Genomic DNA, 18,067 nt, shown 5'->3' on the forward strand with positions numbered 1-18,067 from the left:
ACTATTACTTTTAGCTAGTTGTGGAGATAACATAGAATTATGGGGAGTTATGGGGTGACATGGCTCCCCCAATATTTTTTAAATCACCCATAACTCTTAGTTGTCTTCACCACTAGCTAAAAGTAATAGTCCATTAGAACCCTATCGGAATAATGTATCCAATGTCTTATCCTGTTAGAGTTTTTAACTACCTTTTAGGGGGGTGAGTGTAATTATTAATACCACAGGGACCTTACAGTTATTTAAGCATACCTCGAGGGTGTGGGTGTAATTTACCCTTTAATTTATTCTAACCTCAATTTGACCCCAAAATTCACAAATTGTTCATTTTTGACCCAAAACACAATTTATGGACCGTTAACCTTTTTTTTTCTTCCTTAATTTTCGGTAAGATTAACTATACTACAGTTTAACAAAGTAATATTGCTATATTAATCTCTAGCACAGTAATATTAACACAACAAAAGTCATTATTATTTTGTAATAGAGTAATTTTAATATGTTGACCGTTCAACAAAGCTAAATATAATAAAAACCCAAAAGAATTAATATTAATGCGGTGGACAGTAATATTACTGTAACAACAGTAATATTACCGTCAACCACAATAATATTATTGTGTTTACAGTAATATTACAATAGTAGACAGTAATATTATTACGTTACTCCGTCAACAACTCAAACAAAATAAAAAATCCAAAATACATAAAAACATTAATGTGGTTGACAGTGATATTATTACGTTTACAGTTATTTTATTGTCAACAACAGTAATATAATAAAGTTGACTTGTCAAAAAATAAAGCAAAATTAAAAAAAAACTGAAAAAATAATAACATTATCGTTGACTCTAATTTTACTGTCAACAACAGTACAATTACATAAATGTACTGTCAACGACAGTACAATTATGTTAATGTACTGTCAATGACAATATAATTACATTAATGTACTGTCAGTGATAATATAATTACTGTTAATGACAGTACAATTAGGGTCAACGTTTATCGGCGGGCGTAACAAACGAATAAAAAATTTATGATAAAAAAAAAAAAAGGTTAACGCCGGAATCCGGCGGCAAAAAAAGAATTTTTGAAAAACAAGAAGTTTTTAAATAAAAAAAAAGGCAAAATTGGATTTTTGTGGTCAAAATTGATTAAATTGGGGTTACAATTAAGAATTGAGTGTAAAGGGTTGTGGGTAATTTGACATATACATTAATTTTTCCTTTATTTATAATAAATATAAAAGGGATAAGCTTATTGGCGAAAAAGAAATAGCCCCTATACCTAGAATATTAAAGATGGTTGGTTAAGGAAATATGCACAAAAACCACTTATCTATTATCTTGTGTTTGGGGATTTATGATTATATATACAAGGGTAAATTACAAACACCCCCCTGAGGTATGGTCAAATTACAAAAACACCCCTCTTGTTTGGATAATTACAACCACCCCCTCAACTCATCAAATTTAGTGGAATCTTCGAGATTATATGGAATATCATCACTTTTGTACCCGTTTTATCCCATTCAAACTCTACATTATGAAGCAAGATGATCATAATATGTGATTTTTAGCTTGTATATATCAGTTTGTGGTGCATCGGAAACTGTATTTTTTACACAAAAAGAGTACAAACTAGAGCACATTTCACTGAATCTAGATGACTATGTTGAATTTGGCACCATAAAGGTGGAGGTCTAAGAAAAAATCATAGTTGAGGGGGTAGATGTAATTATCCAAACAAGAGGGGTTTTTTTGTAATTTGACCATACCTCAGGGGGTGTTTGTAATTTACCCTATATACAATCATTAATAATAGGTGTAATAATTCGTATGCTTTTTATATGTTCAATCAAATGAGTTAATTGCAAATACCACCCCGTGTAATCTTTAATTGTCAAATATGTCCCTGTAAAAAAAAATCGCTCATACCCCCTGTGTAACCAAAGTGAAGGCATTGAGACCCCTAAGAGAAAATTGTGTCCTCACGCGCTCCTAATGCGAGTTTTTCTTAATTTTCGATTGTGAAATGTCCCCAAACCCCTCTTCCCTCCATCTTCTTCATTCTTCATCATCCCCAACATGTACCCACCAACGATTACCGCTACCAGCCGCAAGATGAAGATGGTGTAAGAAAACTCCCTCTTCACGGTCGCAAAATTATTCCACCACAAACTCCATTTTTGGCCCTCCATCGCCCACCGCTGCACCTCCGCCGCGAAATGGGGCGCCCTCAATTGGCAGAACCGAGTCCAAACCTCGGCCCATCCCCGCTCCAATTCTCCCTCCTAGTTCCACAACATCGCCGGACCTGCCACCATTTGTAGACCTGCAAAAACCCGATCCACAGCCATCTACAGACCCTTTTATAAAAAATCGATCAAGCCGCGAGCTTCTACACCACCACCAAAAGATTCGGAGCTTGAAGAAGCCCAAATAATTGATGGATGTGGTGGTGCGTGGTGGGAGGCGGCGAATGATAAGTATGATTAGAAATTGAGAGGAATAGTGGGGAATTCAGCTGCGGCTGCTGGGCGAAATTGCAGAAAGTTAGGAGATGGGTTTTGGAAAATCGCAATTTTGTCCCCCAATTTAGGTTTTAGAAGTTTAACAAAATTCCAATTCAGCCTCTTAAATTATTATAATTTTATGTTATTCCACTTGGTGGTATACTTGTCTTTGGTCAATCGTTAAAATGATAATGGGTGCGGTGAGCTTCGAAAAGAATTACACATGGGGGAATGAGTGAATTTTTATTTTTTGACAGGAGGCTACTTGACAGTTAAAGATTTCAGAGGGGTGGTATTTGCAATTAACTCTCAATCAAATTCCTGGCCCAGTTTTTAATCAGGTGTGCTTCAAATCAAACCTCAGATATTTGATAAATCTTGATTTTGTTGTCAAAATGTGGGAATAGGTACTGCATTTTTCTTGTTATTGATTGGAATATACCTGATTTAGGTGGTGTTTGCAAAAGTTTTTAGAAATAAATTCTGAGCTTTTTTATTCACATAATTTGTTTGCATGTGTTTGCAAAACAAATTTTTGATTTTGCTTCTCTTATAATAAGTTGTTTTAAGCTATAATTTTAAAAGCACACATGTACCTGCCTTTTCTATTTTAGTTGATTTTCCAGCTAATTTGCAAACACCCCAAAATTTAGAAATAAACACTTAATTTCAGCTTAAATTACAATCACTTAATTTTGCTTTTAAATAAGCTTTTTCAAGCACTACCTCCTCCGACGCTCAAGTTAATTGGGGAAATATATCAAGAAATAGTAAAACGATTAGGAAAACGAAATAGAGAAGAAGACGATGCGAGATCTGTCATTTAGTGTGTGTATTGTGTGTAAATATAATGTACATTTTATGGAGGAGAGTGTGGTGTATTTATAAGTCATGCCTATCTTTAAGGTTTGAACTAATTATGAGCTCATTAAGCATAACATTATTGGACCACGGTCCACCAATGGACTCCAAGCCCAAATGTTTATACGAGCCCAATAGTTTGCCAAATCGAGCCCCATCACTCATATATGTACCTTTTGATTGTAGGTAATAGTAGTAGCAATCCCTCACAGGAATGAATCGAGTAGCATGTCGAGGTCTTGCCCGTGTTTCTGGAAAGTTCGTACGGGGGTTCTATAAACAATCCTAGTAGTATATTTTGATGATTATATTAATACATACAATTTCCTTCTTGTTTATTTTGGTTTCAGATTCCTCGCTAGAGGAATAGACTTTTAATTGGTACGGATCTTATTTTGAACTCTTATTGATGAGTTTATATTTATAAGGTAACTAGTTTATTTTATGTCTTATTTATTATTCAAAATTTTTGCCAAAATATTCCTAAAACTCTGATTTCTAGTTTGAACCGATAATAAAAAGGTTTTACAATAGTGTAGCACTCGAATAAACTCCTTCTTTACATAGTTATTTCAAATCAAATTAAAAACCGACTAGAATCCTCCAAGACAAGTTTTTCGAAAATGATAATTGTTTTACAGACTTAAAATATGGATTTTAAATGGCAAAGGTTCTACTAAGTTTTAAATTTACCACGAGATTCAAAATGCTTCCGCTAAATAAGTGCAATTGTGATAAACTGGTTTAATTTATCACCTATATGAGAAGGGGAGCTAGAAATTTCCTCCCACAATACAATGACTAACAATTCTCACATCGTAGAACAACAACTAGTTGAATACAACGAACGAAGAGCGCGTTTTTTGGACTTTAGACATGAAGGACACTTATACAAAGATACGCTATGAATACTTTGGACGAATTGAGTAAGTTGCTGGAAAACTAGAGCTTTATTTATAGTTTTTTGAAGTTATGTTTCTAAATCACAACACTCAGATAATGAAAGGGGCCGAAAAAGTACTACTACATCTTTTCACAGGGATTTAACACCAATAAAATAAGAAAGTGTGAAAATTAGGCGGCATGGCCATATATATATATATATATATATATATATATATATATATATATATATATATATATATATATATATATATTGTTAGAATCCCATGGATTCTAATTGTAAGAGAATTAATAAAACTTTGCCACAAGTTTTCATATACCGTGAGCTAAAGAAGGGAAGAGTCCTTGTGGCTTTTAATTCTTTTAATTTGTCATTAATTGATTTATAATAGGAATTATTCTTCTAAAGAGTTTCTTTGTATTGAAAATATTATTTCCTACGTGATTAAGAGTTTCCTAACCCTAACGGACTCTGGTTTTCCTTGTTGTACAGTGAATCAAAAAAAACGTAGGCGAGCATATATACGAGAGCAGCACGGGATCGTGATTAATAGAATCCGTTGGATTCTGATTTCGCAAGGAAACGTGTAAAAGACTTGTTCCATAAGTCTAGATATGTCGTAATATAAGAAGGGAAGTTTCCTTGTGTTTTAATTCTTTATTTTATCATTAATTGATTAATAATGGGAATTATCTTTATACAAGGATAATTATTTTTTTTATATTTTATTGTTAGTAATTGGAATTAGATTAGGATGTAATATCTTGGAGATTTACAAATCTATATTTAATATATCTCTTGTACGTAACTCCTACCTAATAGGTCTCTTTTCTTGTACAGGGAATTTTCAATCTGACAACTATATAAAGGAAAGCTTTAGACGTCTGTTAGTGCGGCTTTTTTTTGGAGAGAAAGATTTTCTTTTTTTTTGTGTCGCTCTTCAAGCGTCTTTTTTATCGAGAGAAAAATTCACAGAGAAATTATTATTTGCTCTCGTTTTTATTGCTCCATCGTGATACGTGATTTTCATAGAACATATATCGGCTTCAAGGCTTTGTGGTGAAGACACCAAGATTCAAGGAGTATCACAAGTTTGCTTCTTCTATACAAAAAGAAGATCGGTTCTTCGGGAGAGGGGCTTAAACAGATCTCGGGAGGAGATCGATCCGCCGACTGAGGGATTCAGCGTTGAAGGGAGTTCAACCGTGCGGAGCAAGGGACGTGCTGCAAATTGAAGATTTATAATTCAGCGTAGTATACAAGAACGGCGTCAACAAAGAGGGAGTCTTTGTATTTTGATTAAGTCCTAATATTGTATTCGTAAAACTAAAAATTAGTAAATTTTATTTGCAGGTCCCCGTGGATGTAGGGTACAGTTGTATCCGAACCACATTAAAATTTGTGTCTCGTTTATTTCTGTTTTTACGAACTGTTTCACGAACTGTTGCAACACTTCACGCAACAGTAACGAAAAACTGAATCTGACACAAATAATTTATATCTGCACGAAATAAATTCTAACAATTGGCATCAAGAGCCTGTCACTAGATACACTTAGTGAGATTTTGGGATTTAATTATTTTTATTTTTTTTGTGCAGACATGAATAATCATCGTGAAGGCGCATTCCTACCACCTGTCTTGGGTGAATTGAACTACTCTGATTGGAAAATAAGGATGAAGATGTTCATTAAATCTATTGATGAATGGGCCTGGCGCGCGACTCTAATTGGTTGGACACATCCTACCTCAATGAATGAGTCACACGAGATCATTCAAACCCCAAAAGAGAAGTGGACTGATGAAGAAGTACGAATAGCAGATTATAATTCCAAGGCAACCAATGCTATCTTGAGTTGTATCGATGAAGATCAATTCAAATTGATAACAATGTGCAAATCAGCAAAGGAGGCATGGGATGTTCTACAAGAGGCCTACGAAGGAACTACTCAGATAAACGAGTGCAAACAGACTGTCGCTGAAACTGTTGCAACAGTTGGACAGACTGTTCAGACAGAACTTAGGTATGATAAGTTGCATTCAATATCTGATAAAAGATTAACTCCGTTAAATCTTGCAGGTGATGATTGGGATTCAGAAAACAACAGCGATGATGACGTGTCATCCTTGGAAGAAATAAAGCAATGCTATGAAAAGATGTACGAAAAATTTCTTCAGGTGTGTGAGTCAAATAAATTCTTAGAAAAAGAGAAGCTTGTCCTAATTGAGGAAAACAAAGTATTGAAGGTACGAATTTCTACTCTTGAACAAAATGTTATTTCTGCTAGTAGAGAAACAGATAGCTTGAAGGCTAAATTTTCTCAAACCCAAGATGCTATTTCTAAGTTTAATACTGGTAGGGTAACTTTGAATGAAATTTTGAACCAAAATCAGCCGAATTGCGGTCGTACAGGTATAGGACGTAATCAGCTATCTAATGATGCATTGGAACAGAAAGAAGATCCAAAAAGAAAAATCAATTTTGTTAAACAATCCACTGATTCACAAACTGTTGCGACAGTTGCATCAACTCAGTCATCTCAAAGAAAACGTTTTGTCCCTACCTGTCATTTTTGTCATGCTCCTGGTCATATACGACCTAGGTGTTTTAAGTACTTGAAATTAGTTAAAAGAATAATGGCCCGCTCACCACTTTCCGCTAAAATTGATCATACTTTTGTGTCGTCTCAAAAACCCAAGATAAAGGTTGATTTAGTGAATAAAACTCAACAAAAAATCTGGGTAAAGAAGTCTGATCTTAATTGTTTATCTGCCATTACTTCTTTAAACTCATGTGATGATAGTACTAACTGTTCCAACAGTTCTGGTGACAAAACTAGTTTGGGGAATAAAAAACTTGGTAATCTGAATTGTGATAATTTGTATGTGAAAAATAAGTTTATGAATCCAATTCAGCATTCGAGAACTAAGCTTACTGATATATGTCATCTTTTCATAAGGGGTTTGGTCGAAAATGGGGTTGTCTCAATTGATTATGCTGCAACGGAGAATGAATTAACTGATGCTTTTGCAAAAACCCTTGATGCACAGAAATTTGATTCCTTGCGAAAATCGCTGGGAATTTATGTTGTTTAAACTGATGCAGTTGCATGAACTGTTGCAACTGTCTGTGTGTCCAGACTTGCAACTTTTAGAGGTAGGACACTTCATATGTTTTTGCATCTCATATAGGACCTGCATTAAGCATACTGCATATGATTGAGACAAATGTGAATTTGATACTTCGTGTATTTCTAAATTTTGTGGGGTAGAACTTCACCTATTCCCAAAATGATTACTTAAAAGGCTCCAACTTATTTATTTCTCTGAATAGTCTTGTCATGGTTGGATGTTTTTATAGGGAAAAGCTGCCTCTTTTAATGAGTGAAAGCTACTCTTGAACTACTGTTACTAATATATATAACTACAACCATTTGGTCAGTGAATAGTTCGAAGCCTTTTTGAGTCGAGCCAGTAAATCACGTGGCCGAAAGCTCGCTACAAGGCTCAATTAGAAAGCCCAGGGAACTACACATTGCACGGCCAATATAAATTATATATATGGTCAGTGAATAGTTCGAAGCCTAGTTGAGTCGAGCCAGTAAACCACTTGACCGAACACTTACTACAAAGCTCAATTAGAAAGCCCAGGGGACTACACATTGCACGACCAGCATAATCTCGTTCCTTTTAATTGCTATGTTTTTCATGGGAAAAAGCTACCATTAGACGTGTGTGTACGCTACCTAATAAGAGCATCTTTGTGTTTGACTTGGGATTATTAAGTTTATTGGTTGCATTGGCAGTCGGATTTTTGGGGATTGCGCTTGTCGTAAATGTGAAGATAAATCCCATATGTTTTGTTTGTCCATGCAGTATCCTATTCACATATGTCTCTTCACTCATGTTTATTTCTCATGTTTACTTCTTGTCTTGCATTAGGCATTATTTAAAATAAAAAAATAAAAAAAAAAAAAAGAGAGAGAGAGAGACGGGATTTTTTGTTTATGTGCCGGTTAAATTTAATTTTTTTTGTTGCAGCCGGATCTATTGGGCTTACTCCTCACATTTCAACGTTTCTTATGAAGTTTGGCAAAGTCTGTAGTCTTTGCTATTTAATGTTGGATTTGATATCACTATCCTTTGATTTTCGCATTGCAATTATCGTGTGGTATTGAGTTTGTGAGTTTGTGATTTTCTGTGCACGTTATGTATAGTGATTCTTCTCACTTCCTTCCAAGATTCTCTCTTCGTTTTGATCTTTTTGTTAAGTGTTTGAACAGCTTGCTTGAATCATCAAGATCATTAGTCCATGTTGAGTTATCTCTGCATGGTGATTGCCCAGAAAGGGGGAGAAAAGAACATGAGAAAAGAACAGTAACGATGGCATGAACACAGGGGGAGTTCCGACAACTGTTGCAACTGTGCATCAGACAGTTGCTGGAACAGTGCAGGAATGTAGGGGGAGTTCAGACAACTGTTGAAACAGTGCATGAGACAGTTGCTGGGCAGAAATATAGGACAAATAATAAGCATTGTGAAGAGAAGTTGTTTCTGCTACTGCGTATCCTTTTATCTCGTGCTTATCTGAACGAATTATCTGCTTTTATTTTGGAACTATGGTTTATTTACGGTTTACACTATCTGGTGAACTGTTTGATAAACTGTTGCAATAGTTTATATGTGCAGATGTTATTCTGAATTTGCTAACCCTTGTTCATGCAGGTATCATATATTTAGGGGGAGTAAATATTCTGACCAATCAATGCCAAAGGGGGAGAGTGTTAGAATCTCGGCGGGATTCTAAGTCCACAATACCAAGTGGAAACCTATGGAGATGTTTATTGTCATTAATTGGTTTAGGTCTTCACAAGAACATAAAAGGACGAGCTAACGCAGACATTATTTGTTGAGTTTTTTATCACGTGGATAATTTACCACGTTGTCATCCACCGCCTTCCAAGTCTGTCAAGTCGAGTAAGCAAAGGGGAAGAATGAATGCATTTACAAGAGGAGCTGCCTAAGGATCATTCACAGAGGGAGATACACATGCAGGGGGAGCTGACTCCGTTGTGAACCACCTGCCCAAGCCACTACTGTGGGAACAGTTGCTGAAACTGTGGCACTTACTGTTGCAGCAGTTGATGCCACTCTTGTTATTGAAAAGAGTTGATGATGATCTTTTGTTTTATTTGCTTCGGTCTAATCATCTGATTGTTTTATTTTCAGGTTTTTAACTCAGCGGGAGAAAATAATTATAATCAATAAACGACAAAGGGGGAGATTGTTAGAATCCCATGGATTCTAATTGTAAGAGAATTAATAAAACTTGTGCCACAAGTTTTCATATACCGTGAGCTAAAGAAGGGAAGAGTCCTTGTGGCTTTTAATTCTTTTAATTTGTCATTAATTGATTTATAATAGGAATTATTCTTCTAAAGAGTTTCTTTGTATTGAAAATATTATTTCCTACGTGATTAAGAGTTTCCTAACCCTAACGGACTCTGGTTTTCCTTGTTGTACAGTGAATCAAAAAAACGTAGGCGAGCATATATACGAGAGCAGCACGGGATCGTGATTAATAGAATCCGTTGGATTCTGATTTCGCAAGGAAACGTGTAAAAGACTTGTTCCATAAGTCTAGATATGTCGTAATATAAGAAGGGAAGTTTCCTTGTGTTTTAATTCTTTATTTTATCATTAATTGATTAATAATGGGAATTATCTTTATACAAGGATAATTATTTTTTTTATATTTTATTGTTAGTAATTGGAATTAGATTAGGATGTAATATCTTGGAGATTTACAAATCTATATTTAATATATCTCTTGTACGTAACTCCTACCTAATAGGTCTCTTTTCTTGTACAGGGAATTTTCAATCTGACAACTATATAAAGGAAAGCTTTAGACGTCTGTTAGTGCGGCTTTTTTTTGGAGAGAAAGATTTTCTTTTTTTTTTGTGTCGCTCTTCAAGCGTCTTTTTTATCGAGAGAAAAATTCACAGAGAAATTATTATTTGCTCTCGTTTTTATTGCTCCATCGTGATACGTGATTTTCATAGAACATATATCGGCTTCAAGGCTTTGTGGTGAAGACACCAAGATTCAAGGAGTATCACAAGTTTGCTTCTTCTATACAAAAAGAAGATCGGTTCTTCGGGAGAGGGGCTTAAACAGATCTCGGGAGGAGATCGATCCGCCGACTGAGGGATTCAGCGTTGAAGGGAGTTCAACCGTGCGGAGCAAGGGACGTGCTGCAAATTGAAGATTTATAATTCAGCGTAGTATACAAGAACGGCGTCAACAAAGAGGGAGTCTTTGTATTTTGATTAAGTCCTAATATTGTATTCGTAAAACTAAAAATTAGTAAATTTTATTTGCAGGTCCCCGTGGATGTAGGGTACAGTTGTATCCGAACCACATTAAAATTTGTGTCTCGTTTATTTCTGTTTTTACGAACTGTTTCACGAACTGTTGCAACACTTCACGCAACAGTAACGAAAAACTGAATCTGACACAAATAATTTATATCTGCACGAAATAAATTCTAACATATATATATATATATATATATATATATATATATATATATATATATATATATATATATATATATATATATATATATATACACACACACACATTAATTATTATGATTAGGGGCAATTTGCTATAGGTCCCTCTATATTATAGTTTATGTTAATAGATTCAAATCAAAATCTCCATATTTTAATAAATGAAATAAAATGGCATGTTATAGGGAGTCTCCCTATTCCTCCAAAAAATCTAGTTGTTTATTTGGCGCCTGTGTCGGGGTATTTTGCTAACTAAAGTCGGGTTATTTAGACGGAAGATCGTTTCCTCACCATGGTGCGATCAGTGCAATAGAGAAGAAGAATCTGCCCTGCATGTTATATTGCGCTGCCGAGGAATGAAAGCTATTTGGAACTTACCCATTTCGATGCTCTGCACCATCTTGACACTTTGTCCACGTGGAATTGGTTTGCTGACGATCAAAAGTTACTAGGGGCAGAAGAGTTTCTTGTTGCAGTGGTTTTGGCGTGGGATCGACGGAATAAAGAAATCAAAAGAGAAGAAGCTCTCCACGTGGATGAAATGGTGAGCTCGTGTAAGGTTTATCTTGCCACTTTTAAGAGTGCCCAGCTCCAGCCGAATTCAAAGATGCAGACCTTTCATCCAAGCGAGTGGATTCCGCCGTCGCAAGGTCGTGTCAGGGTGAATTTTGAGGCAGCCCTACCACGAGGGCAACAATGGATCTCATTCTTAGAAATAGCTAGGAACGAGGATGGTCGATGCATTGGTTGGAAGGTTGTCAAGAGTCGTGGCAATTTTCAGCCAGTGGAGGGGGAAGCTTTGGCGGCACTCAAAGCCATTTCACGGCCAAGGATAGAGGCTGAGTGATATTGTCATCGAGGGGGATTGTCTTCAAGTTATTAAAGCTCGTCGCGATGGAGAGAATGCGGCTGCTGACTTCGGGGTTGTTGCGGAAGATTGCCAACAAATGGCTCTAGAATTTCAATATTACTCTTTTAATTTCACGAAGCGTTCGGGTAATAAACTAGCCCACACTGTTGCTCAAATTCCTTGTAATAATGTGTTGGAGGATCTTGTTCTTCCACCTAATTTGGCGTATATTGCCTAATAAAGTGCGTTTTTCTCAACAAAAAAATAAAATTTAATTAATTATATTTATATTTTATTCTAACAGAAATACCGTTAATCAAATCACATCAAATTCCTCAAAATCTCTCCACCAAATCAATTTTCCCCCAGCTTCTCTCTTCCAAGTTCTAACTAAAACAGAATAAATTCTTAAAAGAAAAAATATAGTATCTTTTGTACAAACTCAGGTTGTAAAAAAATCACCACCGCCGCAACCGCAGCCGTCGTGCCACCGCTTATGACTCTTTGAAATGCAAATAGCAAACTAATAATTAAAATTTGCATTATTGAATTTTTAAACAACAAACTACCTATAAATTCGGCAGATGTAAATAGCAAAGTGAAAAAGAAAAAAATCAGCATCATCTAATTACAATAAACAAAATGAAAATATGATATGAAATATCTAAATGGAAATAACAACAATGAAAATACAAAACAAAAAAATCATACATATAAAAAAATCAAACAACAACAATAAAATTATAAAAAATACTTTGTCAATGCAAAATTGCAATTTGCAGTCTGTTATAGGTTGGAATTTGCAGTTTATGTTTGTTTAATGCTGCTATTTGATTTTGCCGTTTCAGGTTTTTTTTTTTTTTTTTTTTTTTTTTTTTTTTTTTTTTTTCTTTTTTGCTATTTGCTAAACCAAAATAAAATAGAAAATATAAACATAATTATAAACTCACTACAGATACATACAAAAGGAGTAAAGCAAAAAACTCATTTTTGCAAGCAAGGAGCGATTTATGTTTGTTGACCACTTTTAATTCCTTTCACCGAAAAATCATCTAATAATGTAAAGGTCTCATTTTTTTTTTCTCCATAACATGATCTAAAAAAATAGAATTCCAATGAAAGAAAAAAAAAATCGAACATATGTGATCAAGAAAGGGGTATAGAGAAAGAAAGAAGTTGATCGAAAGAAAAATCGAAAAGATGTTGATCTAAAAGAAAAAAAAAATATCAGAAAAAAAGAGAGAGACACGAGATGGAGAGGGAGAGAAAGATGAGAGATTATATAGGAAGAAAGAGACGTAAAATTGGAGAGAGATGGAGTGATATATGAGATTTGTTTTCTTATTAGTTGAGAATGTTTATGTCCATATACTAATTGTTTTTTTTATTTATATTATTTTCTTGGGCTTAATCCATTTTGAACCCTTGAAATATACTATTTTGACACTTTGCACCCTCGAAACAAATTAATAGCACTTTGCACCCTCGAAACACAATAAATCATGCATAATGCACCCCAAATGAATTTTTAAAGCTAAAAAAATGTAATTTAATATCTTTAGTGATATTTTTTAGGATGCCAAATGTCAAATATATTTTTTATTCATCAATCATTTTGAAACTATAAAGTGCAAAAATAAAAATACATTTCATCAACATATTTAAAAATTATTATTTGCAATAAAAATAAAATATTTTGCGAAAAAAATCATTCAGCTATTCCGTTATCAAGTTATCTGAAAATCATATTTTCTTCCAAATATTTTTACATAACATTTTCAACAAGTTACAATAAAATATACATCAATCGAATAATTCAGTGATGAAAGTTTATTTTATTTGTTTTTGTTAGAAAATATAGTTTTTTTAAATAATCCGGTGTAATTTTTATTTTTTCGCACTTTGTCCGCTCGAAATTATGTTGGAAGTTCAAGAAAATAATAATAATTTTTTTTTTATTTTGTACCGCGAAAAAAAAAACAGCAATGAAAAATGAAATTACCTTTATTATTCAATTCATGGTGCATTGTCAATGATTTTTTGTGTTTTGAGGGTGCAAAGTGCTATTATTATTTTTCGAGGGTGCAAAGTGCCAAAATAGTATATTTCAAGGGTGCAAATTGATATTAAGCCTATTTTCTTGGGTCAAAGGACCTATGTCTATATTCATCTAACAACTAGGATCTTCACTTATATAAGTCCAGAATAAGGGTGTTTAGCTAATTTCCCCTTATAATTATTATCATACTTTACACATTGTACTCTTGATTGGCTTAAAGTCCCTGAGTAATGTTTTTACGGATAACAACTAACAATTCGGTATTGTAGGTGATCGGACAAAAACTATCATATTACATACTACGTTACCCTTACCTGACGTGTATCCCTATAGTTTACTATTTGCGGCCAAATAATAATTAGGGTTTTTTTTAGATGTTATATCTCTTTTGTTAATAAACCAATCACTTTAATATGTCTTATAAATAAAGGTAAACTTAATGTATATGACAAAATGACCCCCAACTCATTAAACATAATTCCTAATTGTAACATCATAACTTCAATTTCATCAATTTTGACCCAAAAAAAAAATTGACCTTTTCTTTTTCAAACTTTTTTTTCCAGAAGTATTACTGTCGTCCGCCGCTAACCGGTGACAGTAATATTACTGAAGTTGGCAGTAAAATTACTGTAAACACAATAATATTACTGGTTAATATTATTTTTCTTGGCTTTTTTTTATTTTGTTTGATTTGTTGACCGGTCAACATAATGCTACTATTGTAATATTACTATGTGGTTGACAGTAAACACAATAAAATTATTGTCAACCACATCAATTTTATTTATTTATTTATTTATTTTGTTTGATTTGTTGATCGGTTAATGTAATAATATTATTGTCTACTATTGTAATATTACTGAGGTTGACGGTAAAGTTACTGTGAATACAATAATATTACTTTCGTTATAGTAATATTACTGTCAACGATAATAATATTACTAATATTACTGTCAGCCACATTAATATTTGTTTTTGGATTTTTTTTTATTTTGTTTGTTTTTTGTCCGGTTAACGTAATAATATTATTGTATACTATTGTAATATTATTGTGGTTGACAGTAAAATTACTTTAAACACAATAATATTACTGTCAAGCACATCAATTTTATTTATTTATCTTTCCGCTTTTTTATTTTCGTTTGATTTGTTGACCGGTCAACGTAATAATATTAATTGTCTACTATTGTAATATATTGTGGTTGACAATAAAATTATTGTAAATATAATAATATTACTGTTGTTATAGTAATATTCCCGTCTACCAAAACAATATTACTGTGATTATTGTTGTTTTAATATTACTGTGCTAGATAGTATTTTTGTTTTTGTATGGTCTTCTTTATCAATAAGTAGCCCAAATGGACTTATTTGTAATAGTCCTTAATAAATAATTGTTCTGTTCAAAATAGTCGTTTTAAATTTTTGAAACACTACTAAAACACGAAATAAATAAATAAATATTAGTTTTATGAAATACATACAATAGGTACCATTGAATGGAAAGATATGAAGGACGAAAAAAATGCATCACTAAAACACAAAAAAATGATAGATAATATTGATGAAAAACTTTGCAAAGCAAAGCAACAGTTGATTGAAAATAGAAAGAGTATTATATTTTTATTTCTTCTGAAGCATGGATTACATATAATAGTATCTTTGAATTCTGATTTTTTTTTTTTAATAACGAGAATTACTACGGCTTAGTAGGAGGAACAAGCTGTTGTCATTGTATATGAGTAGGGTGCAAGACTAACGTAATCGCCAACGTAGTTGATAACGTAGTTATCTGTTCGAATCAATTGTCTTCCGCCGTAAAAGAGGCAGTGACCAGTGTTCCCAATTTGGGAGAGGAGGGTTTGATCGGTACTTATTACTGACCCAAAGTTAGGACACAATAACTGCAACTGAATAATGTCGCAGTTACAAGTGTTGATGATGCTCACCTCCCACTCTGTTTTGGATGCTCACCTCCCACTCTGTTTTGGATTGTACTATGTTTCCTGTCTGCCTCTGTTCGATATGAATCTTGTCCGATGTACATGATGCATCTTGGCTTAAACCTTCGACCAAACAAAGTATTTACATAATTAATAATACAGTAATTGAGAAGAAAAATAAGAATAATAAGAATAAGAATGACAACAACAAAAAAATAATGTGATATGTAGAGCCAAAACTTAGATTTTTTAATTAGAAGGCCTATAATTTGAGAGAATGCGTGAACATAAAACTAGAAGGTCTCTGTGTGGCAATGCCTGGTTGTGTAGATGCTACATCCGTTGAAATACATCGTGTGATCTTGAACCATTAATCTATACATAATAAAAAGCACACACACATGTGTATGTGTGTTTAGTGGGTGGTTATTTTATAGATCTATGATTCAAAACCACCCGATGTGTTACACCAGGTGTAGCATCTCATAAACTGGGGCAGCACCCTGAATGTTTTATGAATATTTAGAGGGAAAAGAAGACAAAATAATGAAATTGACGAAAAATTAAATATAATAAGTGTGAGTTAATATCAGTAAAATTCATTAAACTATATATAAGGTAATGTAAGTTGATTAGTTATTACAATTCTTGGAATATAATACATAAAAATTTGATAGATTCTATGAAGGAAATAAAGGTACATTTGGGAATAATAAGGAAAAGAAAGACACTAAAACAAAGAACTCTGATGATCTGTCCTTCCATCTTCCACTTCAATTTTTCAACTTAACCAACAAAAGTTTAATGCTATATTTTGCTCTTCTCTTTCACCCAAATGTTAATGTCACAATTGCAATTATGTTTACTTTCAATATTATTTATAGAGGAAAATTATCAATTTTAATATATATTATTTAGTATATTTCAGAAATCATATTCTAAATCTTAAGGCCATTTTTGTAATGAAATAATAATGTTTTACAATTTGCATATCTTCATAATTATATATAATTATATAGTATGTAGTCTGTATGACTACCATATTTGTTTTATTTATTTTATTTTTTACAATTATTTTGAATATAATTAATTATGATTGGTAAGTTGTATACAATCCTTGTGATTGATTTAAGTTATATTCAAAATTTTGTGGCATCTTAAGAAACTCATTTATTTTTCATTCTTACAGGCTTTCTTTATTTCTTATGGTTTTGTATATTTTATTTTGTAATCTTCTCAGAGTTTTTAAAAACAATATGCAACTTTTGCAATTATCATAATATTCCCTAATTGGTTTACATTTTTAATAAAAAAATATAATTTATTTTCATAATCCTTTGATTTTCTGTGCAATTTAAAAAATACTGTAAACAATTATATTCTTTTTTGTTAACATTCTATAAATATTATTACTAGAACTGTCCATATTTGTTTTTCAGGGTTACCTTTCATATATTTGTTTTTCTCAATATTTATCTCATTTTATTTGTAGGGAAATTGGCTAGACACCTCTTGTTGTGGACTTATATAGGTGAAGATCCTAGTTGTTGGATGAATACAAGTATATGTCCTTTGACCCAAAAAAATAATATAAATAAAATAAAATAATTAGTATATAAACATAAACAACTCAATTAATAAGGAAATACATCTCATCAGGGGCGGAACCAGGATCAAAATGTAGGGGGGCTAACTAAAATTTTGGGGTTTGATAAAAAAATTTAGATTCACAAAACATTGCAAAAAATAATATATTACGATTTTATCATATTTTAATCATCACAAAAATTCTAAATTAATTCAAATTATTCTAATAATACATTGCACTTAATATTTCGGAGATTCATGGCACGATCTCATCCTTTTTTTTAAAGGCGTTGATAAAAAAAAATTCAAAAGTAAGTAATATTCATAAATTTTATTTAAAATAATACAAGTTTTAACCATCTTATTTTATATTTTATATTAAATATGATATATTTATCTATAATTTATATAAGATTATGGAGAAAAACCAACAAAATAATGGGTTAAGACACATATTTACAAAGACTTTGTGAGGGCCAAAAGTAATATTCAAAAAATATCTAAAAAAAAAAAATTATTCGAGGGTCCCCCCCCCCCCCCCCCATGTACCGGCCAATGCATCTCATATATCACTCCCCCTCCCCCCCCCCCCCCTCTCTCTCTCTCTCTCTCTCTCTCTCTCCAATTTGACGCTTCTCTCTTCCTAGATCTAATTCCTCATCTCTCTCCCTTTATATGTATCTCGTGTCACTCTCTTTCTTTTCAATTTTTTGGTTCTTTCATTTTGAATTCTATTATTTTTGGATTGAAGAAATATTATAGAGAA

This window comes from Erythranthe guttata, chromosome 5 (assembly GCF_056151865.1).
Source record: "Erythranthe guttata isolate IM_541 chromosome 5, IM_541, whole genome shotgun sequence".
Lineage (NCBI taxonomy): Eukaryota > Viridiplantae > Streptophyta > Magnoliopsida > Lamiales > Phrymaceae > Erythranthe > Erythranthe guttata.